Source organism: Delphinus delphis, unplaced genomic scaffold (assembly GCF_949987515.2).
Source record: "Delphinus delphis unplaced genomic scaffold, mDelDel1.2 scaffold_84, whole genome shotgun sequence".
NCBI lineage: Eukaryota > Metazoa > Chordata > Mammalia > Artiodactyla > Delphinidae > Delphinus > Delphinus delphis.
This window is the reverse complement of record NW_027192705.1, coordinates 1,073,285-1,089,062: the sequence shown is the minus strand read 5'-3', so window position 1 is coordinate 1,089,062 and position 15,778 is coordinate 1,073,285. Positions and strand designations below refer to the sequence as shown.

General features: G+C 37.2%; 1 long non-coding RNA gene across 1 annotated transcript; it reads right to left on the bottom strand.

Moving 5' to 3' along the window:
* Positions 1-12,672: 12,672 nt before the first annotated feature.
* On the bottom strand, positions 12,673-14,171 carry LOC132419398 (uncharacterized). Its single transcript, XR_009518179.1, has 3 exons — positions 13,976-14,171; positions 13,572-13,678; positions 12,673-13,214 (listed from the first exon to the last, which is right to left on the bottom strand). It is a non-coding gene; the product is annotated as an uncharacterized lncRNA (long non-coding RNA).
* Positions 14,172-15,778: the final 1,607 nt, after the last annotated feature.

The window sequence follows — 15,778 nt, the reverse complement described above, 5'->3', positions numbered from 1 at the left end:
AAAAAATTGATCAACACTCTCCTGACCAACTAATTTATCAAAGAATAAATTTAAGAAGAAATAAGACAGTATTTTGAGACAAACTGAAATGGAAACACAGTATACTAAAGGCTATGGGATGCAGCAAAAGGAGCGTTAAGAGAGAGGTTTATTGCAACAAATGCCTACCTTACGAGTTAAGAAATATCTCAAATAAAAAACCTAACTCTTTTTTTCAAGGACCTGGAAAAAGAACAAACTGAGCCCAAAATTAGCGAAGCAAGAAAATTATAAAGATTACAGCAGAAATCAATGTCATAGAGATAGAGGAAAACAACAGAAAAGATTAGTGATACTAAGAGTTGGTTCATTAAAAGATAAAATTTCGAACCTTTTGCTAGACTAACCAAGGAAAAGGAGAGAAGACCCAAATCAACAAAATTATAAATAAAAGAGAAAACATTACAACTCTACTGCAGCGATAAGAAGGATAACATGTTACTTTGAACAACTACATGCTAACAAGCTGGGCAACCTAGATAAATGGAAAAAATTCTTAGAAACATACAACCTACCAAAAGTGAATTAGGAAGAAAGAGAAAATCTAAATGAAGCAATTAGTAGTATGGAAACTAAATCAGTAATCAAAACTCTTCAAATGAAGAAAAACTCAAGATCAAATGGCTTCATTGGTAAATTTTACCAAATATTTAATGCATTAATGCCAATCCTAAAAGTCTTCAAAAGAGAAAGAGAAAAAAATGAATGAGGAGGAATAGCTCCCAAACTCATTTTACAAGGCCAGCATTACTTTGATATAATAATCTGAAATGGACACTGCCAATTACAGGCCAATAACACTGATGAATATAGGTTTAAAAATTCTGAATAAATACTAGCATATCAAATAAATGGGATGCATCATATTAATAGAACAAAAGGAAAATATAATATCAATAGGCACAGAAAAAGCATTTAATAAGTTAGGTATAAAATGAATGTAACTCAACATAATAAAGGCTAAATATCGGGACTTCCCTGGTGGCGCAGTGGTTAGGAATCTGCCAGGAAATGCAGGGGACATGGGTTCAAGCCCTGGTCCGGGGAGATTCCACATGCCAAGGAGCAACTAAGCCCGTGCACCACAACTACTAAGCCTGCGCTCTAGAGCCCGTGAGCCAAAAATACTGAGCCTGTGTGCCACAACTACTGAAGCCCACATGCCTAGAGTGCATGCTCTGCAACAAGAGAAGCCACTGCAATGAGAAGCCCACGCACCACAACGAAGAGTAGCCACCACCTACTGCAACTAGAGAAAGCCCGCATGCAGCAACAAAGACCCAATGCAGCCAAAAGTAAATAATTTTTTTAAAAGGCCAAATATGACAAGGTCACAGTTCAAAGCACACTCAAGAGTGAAAATGTGAAACTTTTTCTCTAATATCAGAAACGAGACAAGGGAGTCCACTCTCATCACTCATTCAGCATAGAAATGGAAGTCCTAGCCAGGGCAATCAGTCAAGGAAGAGAAATAAAAGGCATCAAAATTGGAAATTAAGAGGTAAAAATGTGTCTATTTTAAGATAACATGATTTTATATATAGAAACTCTGAAAAACTTCACCAAAAACCTGTTAAAACTAATCAACATAATGAGTAAAGTTGCAGAATAAAAACTTAAAATGCAAAAATCAGTCATATTTCTATATACTAACAATGATCGGAAAAAAGAAAACCATTCTATTTATAAGAGCATCCAAACTAATAAAATAATAAGGAATAAATTTATCTAAGGAGATGAAAGATATCTACAATACAAGCTACAATACACTGATGAAAAAATTTGGAAAAGACAGAAATAAACGTAAAGTTATCCCTTGTTCAGGATTGGAAGAATTAATATTTTTAAAATGTCCACACCACCCAAAGCCATCTATGGATATAATGCAATTCCTATCAAAATCCAATGGCATTTTTTAAAGTAGAAAAAAACAACAGAGAAATGTATGAGGAATCACAAAAGAACTTGTATATGCAATGTGACTATGAGAAAGAACAGCAAACCTGGAGGTATCACATTCCATGATATCAAACTGTATTATAAAGCTATAGTAATGTAAGTAGTATGGTACTGTCATGTAGAAAGGCATACACAACAATGGAATAGAACTGAGAATCCAGATATAAACCCATGCATATAAGGTCAACTAATATTTGATAAGACAGTCAGGAACATTCGGTGGAGAGATAATCTCTTCATTAAACAGTGCTTGGAAAACTGCATAGTTATATGCAAAAGAATAAAACTAGACTCCTGTCTAACACCACTCATGACAATTAAATAGAAATAAGATAAGGTAAAGACAACTGTAAGACGGGAGGCTTTTCTTCCTGGAGGAAAACAGTAAAAATCTTTTTAACACAGGTCTTTAATATTATTTTTGATGATACCTTAAGCACAAGCAACAATTAAAAAAAACTAACACGTGGAACAATATCAAACTAAAAATCTGCTAGACAACAAGATAAAATAAATAAATAACGAAAAGAGCCTATGTAATCAAAAATAATATTTGCAAACCTTACACCAAATAAGGGGTTGATATCCAAAATACATCATAGAACTCAGTAACACAAAATAAATTAAGCCAATTAAAACCTGTTGCAAAGACTCCAACGGACATTTTTTCAAAGAAGATATGTGAATGTACAACAAATACATGAAAATGTGTTCAACGTCATTACACACCAGGGAAATTAAATCTAAACCACAATGAGATATCACCTCAGGATTGTTAGAATGGAATTCATCAAAGAGACAAGATATCTGCTAACAAATGCTAACAAAGATGTGGAGAAAAAGGATGATTTTTGTGCTTTTGCTTGTCTTATGAATTGGTTCAGCCTCTATGGAAAACACTAGAGAAGGCCCTCAAAATTTAATATGACTACCATATGGTCCAGCATTTTCATCTATAGAAATATATTGAAAGAATTAAAAATACTATGTTGAAGAGATATCTGCACTTCCATGTTCATAGCAAAAGTGTTTACAATAGCCAAGACATGGAAAAAAACGTGTGTCTATCAACAGATGAGTGGATATAAACCTTGTGGTATATTTAGAAAATGGAGTAACATTCAGCCATAAGAAAGAAGGAAATCTTGCCATTGGTGACAATATGGATGGACCTTGAGGGCGTTATACTAAGTGAGAGAAGTCAGACCAAGCTTATATGTGAAAAACACACACACACACACACAAACACAACTCATAGAAAAAGGTCAGATTTTTGGTTACCAGAGGAGGGAGGTGAGAAGAGGCAGAATTTGATGAAGTCCAAAAGTACCAACTTGCAGCTACAGGATAAATAAGTATTGAGAATATTATATACAACATGATGAATAGAGTTAACACTGCCATATGGTATATTTGAAGGCTGTTAAGCAAGTAGATCTTAAGAGTTCTCATCACAGGAAAATATATTTTCCTTATTTTTCTTTTCTTGCATCTATATAAGACGATGTATGTTAACTAATCTTACTGAAATAACAATTTCACAATATATGGAAGTCAAATCATTATAATGTGCATTTTCAACTTAAATAGTACTGTGTTCAATTATATCTCAATAAAACTGGGGGGAAAATTACAACAGCTTTACAATAATGCCTTTGAAATTTGAAAAAAAAATTGAAAGCAAATGGAAACACAACTTGCTAAAACTTATGGGCTGCAAGAAAAACAGTAATAAGAGAGTTTATTGAAACAAATGCCTACAATAAGAAAAAAGAAAGATCACAAGTAAACAATCTTACTTCTCACGGGACTAGCAAACAAAGGAAAAACCACTAAGCTCACAAGTAGCAGAGCAATGAAATAAGAGATAAGAGAACAGAAATAAAACAGAGACCATGCAAACAATAGAAAACATCAATGCAAGAGGTGGTTTTTGAAATGAAAACAAAATTAACCTTTCAGCTATACTAATGAAGAATAAAAGAGAATACTCAAATAAAATCAGAAATGAAAAAGGAGACATTACAACTGATGCAACAAAAATACCACAGCTCATGAGAGGTGACCATCAACACATATATACCATCAAGTTTGATACCTTAGAAGAAATGAATTCCTAGCAACATAAAAAATACCAAAACTGAATCATGAGGAAATAGACAAACCAAACAGACCAATGATGAGTGAAAAGATTGTACCAGTAATAAAAGATTTACAAAAAACAAACAAACAAACAAAAAACAACAGGCTAGGACCAGATGGAAATTTTCCAATTTCCATTGGGAAATGCAACCAAATATTTAAATAGAATTAAAACAACTCCATGTCAAAGTTTTCTAAAAAAACTTTGAGGTACATTCCCAAACTCATTTGATGAGTCCAGCATTATCCTGATACCAAAGCTAGATAAGAACATTACAAGAAAAAAAAAACTGTCAAGTATTACTAATATAGATGCAAAAATTCTCAGTGAATACTAGCAAACAAAATTCAACAGTATATTGAAAGGATCATACACCATGATCAAGTGGAATTTATCCCTAGAATGCAAGGGTAATTCAACCTATGTAATTCAAACATGTGATGCACCACATTAAGAGAATGAAATATGAAAATCATATAGTTATCTCAATAGATACAGAAAGAGAATGTGAAATAATTAAAGAACTTTCCATGATAAAAAATACTTAACAAATTGCTATACGTAGAATGTACCTCAACACAATAAAAGTCATATTGAACAAATTCACAGCAGACATTAAAATCAATGGTGAAAGCTTGAAAGGTTTTCTGCTAAAAATATAAACAAAATAAGTTTTGTGCACTCTCACCACTCCTTTTCAGCATAATACTGGAAGTCATAGCCAGAGCGGTTAGGCAAGAAAAATAAATAAAAGAAATACAAATTGAAAAGGATGAAGTAAAGCTATTTCTGTTTGCATTTAATATAATCTTATATGGAGAAAATCCCAAAGATTCCAAAAAAATGTATTACTGATTATAGACAAATTCAGTCAAGTTGCAAGATACAAAATCAACATGTGAAGAGCAATTGTACTTCTATATACTAACAACAATTTGAAAAAGAAATGGAAAAAGCAATCATATTTAAAATGGCATCAGAAATAAATAAAACATTTAGGAATAAATTAAACCAAGTAGGTAAAATATCCATACACTGAAAATGACAAAACACTGATGAAAAAACTGAAGATACAAATAAATGAAGAACATTTCCATGGTTATGAAACAGAAGAATATTGTAAAAATATCTATACTACTCAAAGCTGTCTATACATTCAGTGCAATCTCTATCAATATTCCAATGATTTTTTCACAGAAAGAGAAAACAACCCTAAAATTTGTATGGAACCACAAAACACCACTAATAGCCAAATCAACATGGTCAAAGAAGCACAAATCTAATGGCATCACAATTCCTAACTTCAAACTTTATTACAAAGCTATAGTAATCAAAACAATAGATTCTGGCAAAAAATAGAGACTTAATCCAATGAAACAGAATCAAGAGCACTGAAATAAAACCAGTCATTTACTGTTAACAAATATTTGACAAGGGAGCCAAGGAGCTGCAGTAGGGGAAATACAGTCTCTTCGATAAATGGTGCTGAAAAAAAACTGGATAACAACCTACAGAAGAATACAATTGGACCCCTTTCTTGTACCATTCACAAAAATTAACTCAAAGTGGACTGAAGGCTTAAATATAAGACCTAAAGCTGTAAAACTACTTGAAGAAAGCATAAAGAACAAGTTCCTCAATATAGTTTTGGCAAATATTTTTCGGATATAATACCAAATGTGGGAGCCACAAAAGCAAAAAAAAAAAAAAAAAAAAAAAAAAAAGTGTAACAGCAAACAAACAAACGAAAAACTTTGCATAGCAAAATGAACAATCAGCAAACTAAAAAGCATCTACAGAACTGGAGAACATATGTGCAAACCATTTTTTTGATAAGGGGCTAATATTCAAAATATATAAGAAGTAACATAAAATAATAGCAGCCAAAAATTAAATAAAAAATGGGCTAAAGGACTTGAAAAGACATTTTCCCCCAAAAAAGACATACAGATGGCCAACAGGTACATGAACAGATGCTCAACATCAATAATCATCAAAACCACAATGATACATCAGCTCACACCTGTTAGAATGGCTATTCTAAAAATGAGAAGAAAAAACAAATGTTTGTGAGAATGTGAAGAAAAGGCAACTTGTGTGTATATTTGGTGGAAATGTAAACTGGTACAGTCTAATGAATGTAAAAGAATTCAATTGGACCCCTATCTCACACTACTCACAAAAATTAACTCAAAAGAGATTAAAGACAAACATGTATGACTTGAAACCATAAAACACCTAAAAAATTCCTGGGGGAAAATCTCCTTGACCTTGGTCTTGGGAATAGTGATTTTCTGGTTATGACCCCAAAGGACAGGCAACAAAGCAAAAGCAAAAATAAAATGGGACTAAGAAAACCTAAAAAACCTTCTGTTCAGAAAAAAATAAAACCACACACAAAAGCAAAACAAAACAAAAAACAACTGGTTAAAAATGGAGAAAGGATCTGAATAGATATATTTTCCAAAGAAGACATACAAATGTCCAACAGATATATGAAAAAGTGTTCAATGTCTTTAATCATCAGGGAAATGAAAATCAAAATCACGAGATCATCTCACTCCTTTTAGAATGGCTACAGCCAAAACACAAGAGATTACAAGTGTTTGAAAGAACATGGAGAAAAGAAAATCCTTGTGCATTGTTGGTAGAGATGTAAATTAATACAGCCACTATGAAAAACAGTATGGAGGTTCCCCCCAAAATTATAAGTAGTATCCAGTTTTTCCAGTACCATTTGTTGAAGAGACTATCCTGCCCACAGGGTGTGCTTTATTCCCATCTCAAATATTAGTAACTTATACACTGGGGTTTACTTCTGGGCTCTCTATTCTGTTCCTTTAGTCTATGTGTGTATTTTAGTGCCAATATCATAGTGTTGTGTAACTACAGGATTTTAATATTGTTTCTTTTTGTTTAAAATAAATTTACTTATTTATTCACTTATTTTTGGTTGTGCTGGGTCTTTGCTGTTGCGCGCGGGCTTTCTCTAGTTTCAGCGAGTGGGGACTACTCTTCAGTGTGGTGTATGGGCTTCTCATTGTGGTGACTTCTCTTGTTGCAGAGCATGGGGTCTAGGCACGTGGGCTTCAGTAGTTGTGGCACATGGGTTAAGTAGTTGTGGTTCATGGTGTCTAGAGCACAGTCTCAGTAATTGTGGTGCACTGGCTTAGTTGCTCCGTGGTATGTGGGATCCTCCCAGACCAGGGCTTGAAATTGTGTCCCCTGTATTGGCAGGCAGATTCCTAACCACTGCAGCACCAGGGAAGCCCCTGTAATATAATTTTAAATCAGGAAGTGTGATGACTCCCAATTTTTTCTTTCTCAGGATTGCTCTGGTTATTTGCGGTCTCCTGTGGTCACGTACAAAATTTTAAAATTGATTTCTCTATATCTGTAAACGATGCTGTTGGAATTCTGATAGAGATTGCATTGAACCTATAGATGTCTTTGGGTAGTATGGACATTTTAACAACAATAATTCTTCTGATCACAGAACACAGTACTGTATATCTTCCCACTTGTTTTGTCTTCTTCAATTTTTTTTGATCAAAGTCTTGTAGTTTTCAAAGGACAAATTTTTCATTTCCTTCGTTAAGTTTATTTCTAAATATTTATTCGTTTTAATGCAATTTTGAATGGGGAAAGGATAGTGTCTTCACCAAATTCTGTTGGGAAAACTGGAAAACCACATACAGAAAAATGAAACTGGACACCTATCTTATACCACTCACAAATATTAATTTGAAGACTGAAACATAAGACCAGATACTATAAAACTCCAAAAGAAAACATAAAGAAGAATCTACTGAACACTGGTTTGGGCATATGATCCCAAAAGCATAAGCCAGAAAAGTAAAAACCAACAGATGGGATTATATCAAACTAAAAAGCTATATATATATATATATATATATATAAAGTCTACATACAGATTAGGAGAGAATATCTGCAAATCATACGTTGCATCAAAGAGTATAAACTTCCACTTTTAAGGTGAGTAAGTTCTGGGAACTTTAACATACATTATGGTGGTCATAGCTAACAATGCTGTATTATATATTTGAAAGTTGCTAAGGGAGTAGATCTCAAAAATTTTACCACACAAAAAAGTTAATGATGTGAGTTTATGGAAGAATCCTTATTGCGGTAATCATTTCACATTATATATATGTATCAAATCACCACAATGTACATCTTAAACTTACACAGTGCTGTATATCAATTATGTCTCAATAAGTCTAGAGGAGAAAAAAAAATAAGAATTTCAAGATGGCCACAAGAGCATGAAACAAAGCACGGGCGTTTCTGAGTGAAGAACCTTGCGTCATATCCATGTGGCTGGCCCCAGTTGTACCTGCAAAACCACAACGAATATCTGACAACTGGTCTCCATCACCAGGGCTAACAACGTGCCTGAGCTCCCACCTTGGTTACTACAGCAGTCTCCTAATTGGCGCCCCAATTCTGCTTTTGCCCCTTCAGTCAGTTGGTAGGACAGCAGCCAGAGGAAGTCAGATGATAGCCCTCCTCTGCTTACAACCATTCACTGGTCCTTTATTTCACACAGAGTAAAAGCCAATGTCCTTTAAATGGCCGACAATCTGTTGACAACACCAAGGGCTCTATCCCTTGCTCACTTAACTTCAACCACCCAGCATTCCCAACTTTCCTCAAACAAGCCAGCCATGTTCCTTCTTTACAGCATTTTACCTTGCTCTCCCCTCTGCCTGGAATCTGCTTTTGCCACCTATGCACACTATGTATGCCCTCCCTCATATCTTTTAAGTCTTATTCACAGGTATTTACTGAGCAAGACTATGTGCTGGACAGTATTCAAGGCACAGATGTTTGGACCCAGCATCCCTCTGATCCTTCTGAGATGGAGCATCATTTCATAAACTTACTGGCTATTATTTCTTGAAAAAACAGATACATAAATATGGGAGTGTAGGAATCGCTCAGGCAAAATCCCAAATAATAGAGATAGATGTTTAACTATCAGAAAGGTGGAGCATAACTTCCCAACTCCCTAATTGTGTCCTGCACGCAGTGACATCCTTCCAAACGGTACACACTGAATGGAAGGGAGAAAAGTTTGATGTTACAGTGAGGAACTTGACAAACTCCACCTCAGCCAGGTGATCAAGGGCAACATCAACAGTAGTAAGTCATCTGCAGAGCATGTGCCCTTGATACGAAGTGAAACACATAACCCCAGGCTAATCACGAGGGAAACAACAGGTAAATCCCAATTCGAGACTGTCAAGGTCATCAAAAACAAGAAATGTCTCAGAAACTATAACAACTAACAGTGTCCTAAAGAGAAATGGCGGCTAAATGGAATGAGGGTGAGATATCCTGAATGCAATCCTAGAAGAGAAAAAGGTAAGTCTAAGAAAATTTGAAAGAAGTGTGGGTTATAGTTAATAATCAGGTGTCAACACTAGTTCATTAACTGTAAAAATGTACCCTAATGACATGAAACTGTAATAAGAGAGGAAACTGAGTCTGGGCTAGTTGTGAAATCCTGCACTATTCTTGCAAATTTTCTATAAATCTGAAACAATTTTAAAATGAAAATGTATTAAACAAATTTTTATTTTTTTCTAACACATATTATTTTTAAACTGTCCTACCAGTAATTACTATTAATTTCCCCTGTCACCTAGTTGTACTGTTTCATCTTGTTAAATAGAATTTATAACAGAGAGAAGGAAATTACCCATGACAGTAGAAAATTTCCAATAACACCAATTTTACATATTTTATGTTAAATTAAGAATGCACATGTGTATAATCATTTATTATATATTATGTTATTTGGGAGTTTTTTTTCTTTTGGCTGCTGTCATTTTACTGGTATGGCTGTATCCTGAGTCACTTTCTAAGAAGTCACTCACCAGAGATGTCTGTCAGGACTCAGAAGTGAGTCTACATGTCACTTCATGGCTGAACATATTCAAACAGCCCATTTATAAAATAAAAATAAAATAACTAATAATTCATTGTGACTGGTTCATTTATTCCAAGAATGCTTTTAAAAAATTTTGTTTCCATGCTTACATTTCATACTAATGGAACAAAATCAAATTATGTACCAACTCAAATATTACATTAGAATAATGAGAACTGAGTTGTGGCCACAAAACTTCAATGTTTCATCCTGATATTTTCTAAGCAGAAGTGTTTTTTAAAATATTCAGGGCTTCCCTTGTGGCACAGTGGTTGGGAGTCTGCCTGCCGATGCAGGGGACACGTGTTCGTGCCCCGGTCCGGGAGGATCCCACATGCCACGGAGCGGCTGGACCCGAGAGCCATGGCCGCTGAGCATGCGCTTCCGGAGGCTGTGCTCCGCAACGGGAGAGGCCACAGCAGTGGGAGGCCCGCGTACCGCAAAAAGAAAAAAAAGAAATTCAAACTCAGTTCCTAGGGGATAGCTGAAAGTGACAATATCAGAAAGCCCAAATGGCACACAAACTTGCAAGTGATTGTAGATGTTGCCATATAATGTGCCAGAAATAAATTGCCTCTTAGAAGATTACATAAAATTACTTGAAGCTCAAACCCTGGAATGCTTCCCAATTTTGTCAGACTTACATGTTATTGTAATGTCTATATCCATTTAGCTCATGAGGTAGGTAAAGATAAAAAGTGATCTGTTCTTATGTGTTTAATACAGTTTAAAAAAGTACCTAATGCTCCTAAGAAATCAGGTTAGATCTGGAATACAGATGAAAATATGAAATGAAAGTACTTTGCTTTGTACAAGAGCAGTAGCCCACCATGTACAAATATGTCAGATGACAAGGTACCTTCATGTTAAAAAAGAAAAAAATGCCATCACTGCAAAAGAAAGCTTTATTGATTGTACTGAAGTAAAAGGAAAAACTAGATATGATATACCTCAGCTAATTACGAGTATATTGGGAAAAGATAATGTTGACATAAAAATGCTCATGCTCACAGATATTATACAGGTGTAACTGTGGCACATGTACGAAGACGTAGAAGCCATGTTCCTCCACTGAGGGTGACGATGCCAAAATTGTGACCTGATCATTTCTTAACCTTAATGGACAAAATTTCTGCTCCCACAATTTAACATATGACCTTTAAAATGCTGTATAACGAGACGATGTGATATTTTAATGTCTGTTCTAAGTAGTACTTTAAACACACATAAGTCTATCCAACTGTCAGTCAGAAAGATCAGATACAATCAGCTATCATTCTATGCAAATGAATGGCATGTAGCAAATATTCATATATGTGTGTACCTATATAAAACATGTTAGCATATATGAATAAAATCAACTATGTTATATTAATATTTAATGTAAAATCATATTAACAAATGCACTGTGGTGAAATAAGAAGCATCTAGGTATAAATAGATTACAAATTTTTATGCAGTTGTCACAATGGGATAATATTGTGAGCAAAGTGGAAATTGTAAAGAAAGTCGTCCAAGAAAAACATCTTGACTATAGGAAAAATCGCATGCTTATTATAAGGCCTCTCCCCTTGTTTACAACCAATGTCAGAAAGTAACCTTGAACTAGGTTAGGAGAATAAAAACTTTAACAAGACATAGGAATACTCTTTCTGTTGTAGAAAATAAACCAAAATAAAAAGTAAATGAATAAGCTACGAAGATTCTACAGATAGACATATCAATTCTTATGGGAAAGAGGCTTAAAATAAATAATAAGGAGATTATAGATATCCTAATTTCACCTTTTGAATGGAGCTATACAACATTAAGCTAAAAACCTTCATATTCTCTATTAGCAGAAAATTTATTTGCTATGAATGTATTTAATTTACAAAAAGCAGCCCCTGTCTTACCTTTTAAGTATTCTGTTGAAGTTTTAAGTTTTAATATATTTCATCTTAAATGGTCTTATGAAGTATGCAATGGTTGGTATTTTAAAAATCGTCACTGTGCCTGGAACTTCTAAAAGTGATTCACGATTTTTTAAATTACATTCTTATAAAAATTTGGTATTGACATGAATATTATGATTTTTAATAATACTAGTCACATTGGAATATTGCAGAAGATTTTTCAATGAGCTTATGTGTATAAATATTTAAGACTGTCACTGTATTATGAGAAAATTTCAAACACAGCAATATTTTGACTTGAAAATGAGAAAAAAGCTAAGAACTACATCTTAAATATTGCTCATTGTGGGGCTTCCCTGGTGGTGCAGTGGTTAAGAATCCACCCCCCAATGCAGAGGACACGGGTTTGAGCCCGGGTCAGGGTAGATCCTACATACAGGGGAACAACTATGCCTGTGAGCCACAACTACTGAGCCTGCGCTCTAAGCCTGCGAGCCACAACTATTGAAGCCCAGGCACCTAGAGTCCGTGCTCTGCAACAAGAGAAGCCACCGCAATGAGAAGCCGTGCGCCACAACAGAGTAGCCCCCGCTTGCCACAACTAGAGAAAGCCCATGCAACAACGAAGACCCAATGCAGTCAAAAATAAAATAAATTAAATAAATTTAAAAAAGAATTATTTGTAAAAATAAATAAATAATAAATATTGGTGACGTAAAGAAAATAGCACAACATGAAAGTTGTGAGTTAAGTTTTATTGGGGGCAAAATAAAGACTATATCCTGGGAGACAGAATCTCAGATGGCTCCAAGAAACTGTTCCAAAGAGGCAGGGGGAAGGCCAGTATATATGTAATTTTGGTGAAGGGGGAGTACACGCAATCGAGCACATATAATTTTTGCAGAAGGTTTCTGCTTGTCTCATGCAGGCTCCGGCTAGTGACGTCACCATGAAGGATTTCAGTGCTTCTCTAGACACGAGGAGATACAAGAACTGGGCTCATAAAATCAGCTCCTGAAAGTATCTAACTCTCTGAAGAGCTGTCCTGCCAGCTTTCCCCGAGCACAGAGCACGTTATTTCCGCTCTCCACCCTGAACTCCTTTCAGGGGGTGTTGAAGGTCAGCGGCTGCAGCAGCTGCACCAGCACCTGATTTAATCCTTGTCGAGGTAGAAGGCAAGTGCCGATCCATAGCTGACAATACGCTCCAAATAATTTTATTCCTTTAAGATGGAAAAGTAAAATACAATAAATTCTGATTCTGACATGTTTAAAGTATAAAACTTAACATAGTGTGTTTTACTACACTGTTTTTTTTACTCTTTTTTTAATTTTTATTTTGCGGTACGCGGGCCTCTCACTGTTGTGGCCTCTCCCGTTGCGGAGCACAGGTTCCGGACGCGCAGGTTCAGCAGCCATGGCTCACGGGCCCAGCCGCTCCGCGGCATGTGGGATCTTCCCGGACCGGGGCACGAACCCGTGTCCCCTGCGTCGGCAGGAGGACTCTCTCAACCACCGCGCCACCAGGGAAGCCCTGTTTTTTTACTCTTTCAATACGTTTTAAACTAGATCCACCTTACCTGCACATCATCCGTGTATAGTCTGTTAGTTAAGGTCTTTGAACAAAGGAATAAGTGGATAATTCCGTGCGGTTGAGGACAAGGGGCGGAAACATTTCTCTTGGCCGCTAAAAAAAGGGGACATTTTTACAACCTTCCGGGGGCGTCTGAGGAAACGCAGCAGAGTCAGTCCGCGACGGTGAACTCTCCCGGTCGCCCGCGCCCCAGCTCCTTCCCCGCGGCCCGAGGGTCCGGGGCCCAGCCGCGCCGCCCACGAGGGCACGCGCTTCCCGCGCTCCGCCTTGGGCGGAGCTCCTCCCGCCAACCGCCCCGCGTCCGGAATAGACGCCCCGCCGGGAACAGCCTCCACGCGCCGGCCCCTCGGAGACCGGATCCGAGGGACAACAAGCGACATCGAACGTTACCTGAGAAGGTGGGGATACACCGCGCGGGGCGGCCGGAAAGGAAGACGCGGAGCGTCGAGGAACGGGCACAGCCCCTTTGCACCGGCCGGGGCGCGGGTGGGGAACATCGTCCTCCCGCAGACCAGCCAGCCCCACACGCGGGCCCGCAACCGCCATGGCACCTCCACTCCGTCCTCAGGGAAGACCGCCCATCGAGTGCGGGTGCAGTTGCGCATGCGCCCCATCGCCTGTGACATAGTGGCTTCGTGCCCCCCCTGCAGGCCCTTGGGGGAAGTGTAGGATGCTCGAACTCACTGGAGAACATGTGCCCCCTCCCAGCCAGGATGCTAAGTTACTCAAAATCTCAGTGCCTCAGACTCTCTGCTGATGGCACTGGTGATGCTCTGTTCAAGCCATGCCGGCTCTCTTGCCTGGGATGTGCCCCACTCTTTGGAGCCATGTTATCTGGGTTTTAGGTCATCCCCCCCAAAAATGATAATAACCTCTATTCTATGCTACAATGACAGCATCAATTTCAGGTCCCTAGAAAAGAGCAACCAATTTCCATCATCAGATTCTCCACTGGATCTTCAACCTGTTAGACACAGAGGACAGCTCCTCTGCTTGGAATAAAATTCTCTATAGTAATATACAGAGTTGATCACAAACACAAATAACTGAAACAGAAGATGGGAGTAGAAAATCTATGGACTTTTCCTCATTTGAGAATAGGAGTCCACAGTTAATTCCAAGAAACCGTTAGCTATCTGAGGCAGTGGAATACAGCTGGCATACCTTGGAGCTTGTCAGGGAGGGAATCAAACTGTGTTTTCCCTCATTTAGCAAATCCTCTCAAAAATTAAGGAAACAAGAAAAAACATTCTGCTTATGACCACCTTTATTCAATTATATTTTATGCACAAGAAAGTAATGTAAAATACGTTAAATATAAAATATCAGAAAACAAAATGATAATGTATTTAAGATACACATTTCTAATATCCAAAATTATTTACAAAATTCATAATCAGTTTCTTAAATAAACAAACTCATGAATTACATTTTAAAACTTATCCTTTCAGAACTTCATGTGGGATTTTCTGTTTTCAGAGTTTGGAAAGTAATTTTTCTTGAAAAAATTTCTTCAGAACATACTTTTGTTACAGACTTTAAAATTAGCTGCTTAACAGATATACATGAAAATATCAGTTGTTTGAACCTTTCATAAACTTACACTCACATCATATAACAGCTCAACAAAGGCTTTGAAATAGCAAATGATTCTGCTTGTTGATTTTCTTCCAATAAGAGATTCAGGGACCCAGCAACCTTCGATCTGTGGATTGTCCAACAACAACATGTGCTTTCAACTACGGGTATGTTCCTTGGGTTTATTCCACTCAGTTGTAAAGGGAAAATGTATGGCAAATCAGGGAGCGTGTCTCCAGGGCCTGAGCCTCTACAAAGAAAATATCACTTCCATCCCCAATTTACTTGCTGGGAACCACTCCACTGTGAATGATCTTCGTGCTTAGGGCTCCAGAGAATGTGGACCTTTTAGACACAGCAGGTGGGGGCATCAGACAGAGCTCACCTTTGAGGAGAGCCCTTCTTCCAGTGTTCATGCTGGTGCAGGGAGGTGGGGTACAGGCGCCCTGTCTCTTGCTTGTGCTAGGACATCGACAGGTATCTTGGTCACTCCTGCTACATGTCCGCCTACATCTGCCCGTGTTAGGAGGCCTGTGTACCTGTGCCTGCCTGAGCTCACTCACGTCAACCACCCATCTACTGTTGCTGGAGCCTGAGAAACTTTCTGGCTGTGCA